This window comes from Oncorhynchus nerka, linkage group LG13 (assembly GCF_034236695.1).
Source record: "Oncorhynchus nerka isolate Pitt River linkage group LG13, Oner_Uvic_2.0, whole genome shotgun sequence".
NCBI lineage: Eukaryota > Metazoa > Chordata > Actinopteri > Salmoniformes > Salmonidae > Oncorhynchus > Oncorhynchus nerka.
In genome coordinates this window covers 89,867,083-89,877,383 of record NC_088408.1, presented here as the reverse complement: position 1 = coordinate 89,877,383, position 10,301 = coordinate 89,867,083, and positions in this window count along the sequence as shown.

The following is a 10,301-nucleotide window of genomic DNA, read 5'->3' as shown; positions in this document are numbered from 1 at the left end:
TATAACATCCTACTCTGTCAGTTCTATAACATTCTACACTGTCAGTTCTATAACATTCTACACTGTCAGTTCTATAACATTCAACACTGTCAGTTCTATAACATTCAACACTGTCAGTTCTATAACATTCTACACTGTCAGTTCTATAACATCCTACTCTGTCAGTTTGATAACATTCTAAACTGTCAGTTCTATAACATTCTACACTGTCAGTTCTATAACATTCAACACTGTCAGTTCTATAACATTCTACACTGTCAGTTCTATAACATTTAACACTGTCAGTTCTATAACATTCAACACTGTCAGTTCTATAACATTAGACACTGTCAGTTCTATAACATTCTACACTGTCAGTTCTATAACATTCAACACTGTCAGTTCTATACCATCATACTCTGTCAGTTCTATAACATCCTACTCTGTCAGTTTGATAACATTCTACACTGTCAGTTCTATAACATTCTACACTGTCAGTTCTATAACATTCTACACTGTCAGTTCTATAACATTCTACACTGTCAGTTCTGTAACATTCAACACTGTCAGTTCTATAACGTTCTACTCTCAGTTCTATAACATTCTACACTGTCAGTTCTATAACATCCTACACTGTCAGTTCTATAACATTCTACACTGTCAGTTCTATAACATTCTACACTGTCAGTTCTATAACATTCAACACTGTCAGTTCTATAACATTCAACACTGTCAGTTCTATAACATTCTACACTGTCAGTTTGATAACATTCTACACTGTCAGTTCTATAACATTGAACACTGTCAGTTCTATAACGTTCTACTCTCAGTTCTATAACATTCTACACTGTCAGTTCTTTAACATCCTACTCTGTCAGTTCTTTAACATTCTACACTGTCAGTTCTATAACATTCTACACTGTCAGTTCTATAACATTCAACACTGTCAGTTCTATAACATTCTACACTGTCAGTTCTATAACGTTCAACACTGTCAGTTCTATAACGTTCTACTCTCAGTTCTATAACATTCTACACTGTCAGTTCTATAACATCCTACTCTGTCAGTTTATAACATTCTACACTGTCAGTTCTATAACATTCTACACTGTCAGTTCTATAATATCCTACTCTGTCAGTTTGATAACATTCTACACTGTCAGTTCTATAACATTCTACTCTTAGTTCTATAACATTCTACACTGTCAGTTCTATAACATCCTACTCTGTCAGTTTGATAACATTCTACACTGTCAGTTCTATAACATCCTACTCTGTCAGTTTGATAACATTCTACACTGTCAGTTCTATAACATTCTACTCTCAGTTCTATAACATTCTACACTGTCAGTTCTATAACATCCTACTCTGTCAGTTTGATAACATTCTACACTGTCAGTTCTATAACATCCTACTCTGTCAGTTTGATAACATTCTACACTGTCAGTTCTATAACATTCTACACTGTCAGTTCTATAACATTCTACACTATCAGTTCTATAACATTCAACACTGTCAGTTCTATAACATCCTACTCTGTCAGTTCTATAACATTCTACACTGTCAGTTCTATAACATTCTACACTGTCAGTTCTTTAACATTCAACACTGTCAGTTCTATAACATTCAACACTGTCAGTTCTATAACATTCTACACTGTCAGTTCTATAACATTTAACACTGTCAGTTCTATAACATTCAACACTGTCAGTTCTATAACATCCTACTCTGTCAGTTCTATAACATCCTACTCTGTCAGTTTGATAACATTCTACACTGTCAGTTCTATAACATCCTACTCTGTCAGTTTGATAACATTCTACACTGTCAGTTCTATAACATTCTACTCTGTCAGTTCTATAACATTCTACACTGTCAGTTCTATAACATCCTACTCTGTCAGTTTGATAACATTCTGCACTGTCAGTTCTATAACATTCTACACCGTCAGTTCTGTAACATTCAACACTGTCAGTTCTATAACGTTCTACTCTCAGTTCTATAACATTCTACACTGTCAGTTCTATAACATCCTACTCTGTCAGTTCTATAACATTCTACACTGTCAGTTCTATAACATTCTACACTGTCAGTTCTATAACATTCAACACTGTCAGTTCTATAACATTCAACACTGTCAGTTCTATAACATTCTACACTGTCAGTTCTATAACATCCTACTCTGTCAGTTTGATAACATTCTAAACTGTCAGTTCTATAACATTCTACACTGTCAGTTCTATAACATTCAACACTGTCAGTTCTATAACATTCTACACTGTCAGTTCTATAACATTTAACACTGTCAGTTCTATAACATTCAACACTGTCAGTTCTATAACATTCTACACTGTCAGTTCTATAACATTCTACACTGTCAGTTCTATAACGTTCAACACTGTCAGTTCTATAACGTTCTACTCTCAGTTCTATAACATTCTACACTGTCAGTTCTATAACATCCTACTCTGTCAGTTTATAACATTCTACACTGTCAGTTCTATAACATTCTACACTGTCAGTTCTATAATATCCTACTCTGTCAGTTTGATAACATTCTACACTGTCAGTTCTATAACATTCTACTCTTAGTTCTATAACATTCTACACTGTCAGTTCTATAACATCCTACTCTGTCAGTTTGATAACATTCTACACTGTCAGTTCTATAACATCCTACTCTGTCAGTTTGATAACATTCTACACTGTCAGTTCTATAACATTCTACTCTCAGTTCTATAACATTCTACACTGTCAGTTCTATAACATCCTACTCTGTCAGTTTGATAACATTCTACACTGTCAGTTCTATAACATCCTACTCTGTCAGTTTGATAACATTCTACACTGTCAGTTCTATAACATTCTACACTGTCAGTTCTATAACATTCTACACTATCAGTTCTATAACATTCTACACTGTCAGTTCTATAACATTCTACACTGTCAGTTCTATAACATCCTACTCTGTCAGTTTGATAACATTCTACACTGTCAGTTCTATAACATTAGACACTGTCAGTTCTATAACATTCTACACTGTCAGTTCTATAACATTCTACACTGTCAGTTCTATAACATCCTACTCTGTCAGTTTGATAACATTCTACACTGTCAGTTCTATAACATTCTACACTGTCAGTTCTATAACATTCTACACTGTCAGTTCTATAACATTCTACTCTGTCAGTTCTATAACATTCTACACTGTCAGTTCTATAACATCCTACTCTGTCAGTTTGATAACATTCTACACTGTCAGTTCTATAACATTCTACACTGTCAGTTCTGTAACATTCAACACTGTCAGTTATATAACGTTCTACTCTCAGTTCTATAACATTCTACACTGTCAGTTCTATAACATCCTACACTGTCAGTTCTATAACATTCTACACTGTCAGTTCTATAACATTCTACACTGTCAGTTCTATAACATTCAACACTGTCAGTTCTATAACATTCAACACTGTCAGTTCTATAACATTCTACACTGTCAGTTTGATAACATTCTACACTGTCAGTTCTATAACATTCAACACTGTCAGTTCTATAACGTTCTACTCTCAGTTCTATAACATTCTACACTGTCAGTTCTATAACATCCTACTCTGTCAGTTTATAACATTCTACACTGTCAGTTCTATAACATTCTACACTGTCAGTTCTATAACATCCTACTCTGTCAGTTTGATAACATTCTACACTGTCAGTTCTATAACATTCTACTCTTAGTTCTATAACATTCTACACTGTCAGTTCTATAACATCCTACTCTGTCAGTTTGATAACATTCTACACTGTCAGTTCTATAACATCCTACTCTGTCAGTTTGATAACATTCTACACTGTCAGTTCTATAACATTCTACTCTCAGTTCTATAACATTCTACACTGTCAGTTCTATAACATCCTACTCTGTCAGTTTGATAACATTCTACACTGTCAGTTCTATAACATCCTACTCTGTCAGTTTGATAACATTCTACACTGTCAGTTCTATAACATTCTACACTGTCAGTTCTATAACATTCTACACTATCAGTTCTATAACATTCTACACTGTCAGTTCTATAACATTCTACACTGTCAGTTCTATAACATCCTACTCTGTCAGTTTGATAACATTCTACACTGTCAGTTCTATAACATCCTACTCTGTCAGTTTGATAACATTCTACACTGTCAGTTCTATAACATTCTACTCTGTCAGTTTGATAACATTCTACACTGTCAGTTCTATAACATTAGACACTGTCAGTTCTATAACATTCTACACTGTCAGTTCTATAACATTCTACACTGTCAGTTCTATAACATCCTACTCTGTCAGTTTGATAACATTCTACACTGTCAGTTCTATAACATTCTACACTGTCAGTTCTATAACATTCTACACTGTCAGTTCTATAACATTCTACTCTGTCAGTTCTATAACATTCTACACTGTCAGTTCTATAACATCCTACTCTGTCAGTTTGATAACATTCTACACTGTCAGTTCTATAACATTCTACACTGTCAGTTCTGTAACATTCAACACTGTCAGTTCTATAACGTTCTACTCTCAGTTCTATAACATTCTACACTGTCAGTTCTATAACATCCTACACTGTCAGTTCTATAACATTCTACACTGTCAGTTCTATAACATTCTACACTGTCAGTTCTATAACATTCAACACTGTCAGTTCTATAACATTCAACACTGTCAGTTCTATAACATTCTACACTGTCAGTTTGATAACATTCTACACTGTCAGTTCTATAACATTGAACACTGTCAGTTCTATAACGTTCTACTCTCAGTTCTATAACATTCTACACTGTCAGTTCTTTAACATCCTACTCTGTCAGTTCTTTAACATTCTACACTGTCAGTTCTATAACATTCTACACTGTCAGTTCTATAACATTCAACACTGTCAGTTCTATAACATCCTACTCTGTCAGTTTGATAACATTCTACACTGTCAGTTCTATAACATTCTACACTGTCAGTTCTATAACATTCTACACTGTCAGTTCTATAACATTCAACACTGTCAGTTCTATAACATCCTACTCTGTCAGTTCTATAACATGCTACTCTGTCAGTTTGATAACATTCTACACTGTCAGTTCTATAACATTCTACACTGTCAGTTCTATAACATTCAACACTGTCAGTTCTATAACGTTCTACACTCAGTTCTATAACATTCTACACTGTCAGTTCTATAACATTCTACACTGTCAGTTCTATAACATTTAACACTGTCAGTTCTATAACATTCAACACTGTCAGTTCTATAACATTCTACACTGTCAGTTCTATAACATTCTACACTGTCAGTTCTATAACGTTCAACACTGTCAGTTCTATAACGTTCTACTCTCAGTTCTATAACATTCTACACTGTCAGTTCTATAACATCCTACTCTGTCAGTTCTATAACATTCTACACTGTCAGTTCTTTAACATTCAACACTGTCAGTTCTATAACATTCAACACTGTCAGTTCTATAACATCCTACTCTGTCAGTTCTATAACATCCTACTCTGTCAGTTTGATAACATTCTACACTGTCAGTTCTATAACATCCTACTCTGTCAGTTTGATAACATTCTACACTGTCAGTTCTATAACATTCTACTCTTAGTTCTATAACATTCTACACTGTCAGTTCTATAACATCCTACTCTGTCAGTTTGATAACATTCTACACTGTCAGTTCTATAACATCCTACTCTGTCAGTTTGATAACATTCTACACTGTCAGTTCTATAACATTCTACTCTCAGTTCTATAACATTCTACACTGTCAGTTCTATAACATCCTACTCTGTCAGTTTGATAACATTCTACACTGTCAGTTCTATAACATCCTACTCTGTCAGTTTGATAACATTCTACACTGTCAGTTCTATAACATTCTACACTGTCAGTTCTATAACATTCTACTCTGTCAGTTCTATAACATTCTACACTGTCAGTTCTATAACATCCTACTCTGTCAGTTTGATAACATTCTACACTGTCAGTTCTATAACATTCTACACTGTCAGTTCTGTAACATTCAACACTGTCAGTTATATAACGTTCTACTCTCAGTTCTATAACATTCTACACTGTCAGTTCTATAACATCCTACACTGTCAGTTCTATAACATTCTACACTGTCAGTTCTATAACATTCTACACTGTCAGTTCTATAACATTCAACACTGTCAGTTCTATAACATTCAACACTGTCAGTTCTATAACATTCTACACTGTCAGTTTGATAACATTCTACACTGTCAGTTCTATAACATTCAACACTGTCAGTTCTATAACGTTCTACTCTCAGTTCTATAACATTCTACACTGTCAGTTCTATAACATCCTACTCTTTCAGTTTATAACATTCTACACTGTCAGTTCTATAACATTCTACACTGTCAGTTCTATAACATCCTACTCTGTCAGTTTGATAACATTCTACACTGTCAGTTCTATAACATTCTACTCTTAGTTCTATAACATTCTACACTGTCAGTTCTATAACATCCTACTCTGTCAGTTTGATAACATTCTACACTGTCAGTTCTATAACATTCTACTCTCAGTTCTATAACATTCTACACTGTCAGTTCTATAACATCCTACTCTGTCAGTTTGATAACATTCTACACTGTCAGTTCTATAACATCCTACTCTGTCAGTTTGATAACATTCTACACTGTCAGTTCTATAACATTCTACACTGTCAGTTCTATAACATTCTACACTATCAGTTCTATAACATTCTACACTGTCAGTTCTATAACATTCTACACTGTCAGTTCCATAACATCCTACTCTGTCAGTTTGATAACATTCTACACTGTCAGTTCTATAACATCCTACTCTGTCAGTTTGATAACATTCTACACTGTCAGTTCTATAACATTCTACTCTGTCAGTTTGATAACATTCTACACTGTCAGTTCTATAACATTAGACACTGTCAGTTCTATAACATTCTACACTGTCAGTTCTATAACATTCTACACTGTCAGTTCTATAACATCCTACTCTGTCAGTTTGATAACATTCTACACTGTCAGTTCTATAACATTCTACTCTGTCAGTTCTATAACATTCTACACTGTCAGTTCTATAACATCCTACTCTGTCAGTTTGATAACATTCTACACTGTCAGTTCTATAACATTCTACACTGTCAGTTCTGTAACATTCAACACTGTCAGTTCTATAACGTTCTACTCTCAGTTCTATAACATTCTACACTGTCAGTTCTATAACATCCTACACTGTCAGTTCTATAACATTCTACACTGTCAGTTCTATAACATTCTACACTGTCAGTTCTATAACATTCAACACTGTCAGTTCTATAACATTCAACACTGTCAGTTCTATAACATTCTACACTGTCAGTTTGATAACATTCTACACTGTCAGTTCTATAACATTGAACACTGTCAGTTCTATAACGTTCTACTCTCAGTTCTATAACATTCTACACTGTCAGTTCTTTAACATCCTACTCTGTCAGTTCTTTAACATTCTACACTGTCAGTTCTATAACATTCTACACTGTCAGTTCTATAACATTCAACACTGTCAGTTCTATAACATCCTACTCTGTCAGTTTGATAACATTCTACACTGTCAGTTCTATAACATTCTACACTGTCAGTTCTATAACATTCTACACTGTCAGTTCTATAACATTCAACACTGTCAGTTCTATAACATCCTACTCTGTCAGTTCTATAACATGCTACTCTGTCAGTTTGATAACATTCTACACTGTCAGTTCTATAACATTCTACACTGTCAGTTCTATAACATTCAACACTGTCAGTTCTATAACGTTCTACACTCAGTTCTATAACATTCTACACTGTCAGTTCTATAACATTCTACACTGTCAGTTCTATAACATTTAACACTGTCAGTTCTATAACATTCAACACTGTCAGTTCTATAACATTCTACACTGTCAGTTCTATAACATTCTACACTGTCAGTTCTATAACGTTCAACACTGTCAGTTCTATAACGTTCTACTCTCAGTTCTATAACATTCTACACTGTCAGTTCTATAACATCCTACTCTGTCAGTTCTATAACATTCTACACTGTCAGTTCTATAACATTCTACACTGTCAGTTCTTTAACATTCAACACTGTCAGTTCTATAACATCCTACTCTGTCAGTTCTATAACATCCTACTTCTATAACATCCTACTCTGTCAGTTTGATAACATTCTACACTGTCAGTTCTATAACATCCTACTCTGTCAGTTTGATAACATTCTACACTGTCAGTTCTATAACATTCTACTCTGTCAGTTCTATAACATTCTACACTGTCAGTTCTATAACATCCTACTCTGTCAGTTCTATAACATTCTACACTGTCAGTTCTATAACATTCTACTCTGTCAGTTTGATAACATTCTACACTGTCAGTTCTATAAAATTCTACACTGTCAGTTCTATAACATTCAACACTGTCAGTTCTATAACATCCTACTCTGTCAGTTTGATAACATTCTACACTGTCAGTTCTATAACATCCTACTCTGTCAGTTTGATAACATTCAACACTGTCAGTTCTATAACATCCTACTCTGTCAGTTCTATAACATCCTACTCTGTCAGTTTGATAACATTCAACACTGTCAGTTCTATAACATCCTACTCTGTCAGTTCTATAACTTCCTACTCTGTCAGTTCTATAACATCCTACTCTGTCAGTTCTATAACATTCTACACTGTCAGTTCTATAACATTCTACTCTGTCAGTTTGATAACATTCTACACTGTCAGTTCTATAAAATTCTACACGGTCAGTTCTATAACATTCAACACTGTCAGTTCTATAACATCCTACTCTGTCAGTTTGATAACATTCTACACTGTCAGTTCTATAACATTCTACACTGTCAGTTCTATAACATTCTACTCTGTCAGTTCTATAACATCCTACTCTGTCAGTTTGATAACATTCAACACTGTCAGTTCTATAACATCCTACTCTGTCAGTTCTATAACTTCCTACTCTGTCAGTTCTATAACATCCTACTCTGTCAGTTCTATAACATTCAACACTGTCAGTTCTATAACATTCTACACTGTCAGTTCTATAACATTCTACTCTGTCAGTTTGATAACATTCTACACTGTCAGTTCTATAACATTCAACACTGTCAGTTCTATAACATTCTACACTGTCAGTTCTATAACATTCAACACTGTCAGTTCTATAACATCCTACTCTGTCAGTTTGATAACATTCTACACTGTCAGGTCTATAACATTCTACTCTGTCAGTTTGATAACATTCTACACTGTCAGTTCTATAACGTTCTACTCTGTCAGTTTGATAACATTCTACACTGTCAGTTCTATAACATTCTACTCTGTCAGTTTGATAACATTCTACACTGTCAGGTCTATAACATTCTACTCTGTCAGTTTGATAACATTCTACACTGTCAGTTCTATAACATTCTACATTGTCAGTTCTATAACATTCAACACTGTCAGTTCTATAACGTTCTACTCTCAGTTCTATAACATTCTACACTGTCAGTTCTATAACATTCTACACTGTCAGTTCTATAACATTCAACACTGTCAGTTCTATAACATTCAACACTGTCAGTTCTATAACGTTCTACTCTCAGTTCTATAACATTCTACACTGTCAGTTCTATAACGCTCTACTCTCAGTTCTATAACATTCTACACTGTCAGTTCTATAATATCCTACTCTGTCAGTTCTATAACATTCTACACTGTCAGTTCTATAACATTCAACACTGTCAGTTCTATAACATTGCACTCTGTCAGTTCTATAACATTCAACACTGTCAGTTCTACAACATTCTACTCGGTCAGTTCTATAACATTCTACTCGGTCAGTTCTATAACATTCTACACTGTCAGATCTATAACATTCAACACTGTCAGTTCTATAACGTTCTACTCTCAGTTCTATAACATTCTACACTGTCAGTTCTATAACATTCTACTTGGTCAGTTCTATAACATTCTACTCGGTCAGTTCTATAACATTCAACTTGGTCAGTTTGATAACATTCTTCTTTGTCAGTTCTATAATGTTCTACTCTGTCAGTTCTGTAACGTTCTATTCTGTCAGTTCTGTAACATTCTACTGTGCCAGTTCTATAGCATTCTACTCTGTCAGTTCTATAACATTCTACACTGTCAGTTCTATAACATTCTACACTGTCAGTTCCATAACATTCCACTCTGTCAGTTCTATAACATTCCACTCGGTCAGTTCTATAGTATTCTACACTGTCAGTTCTATAACA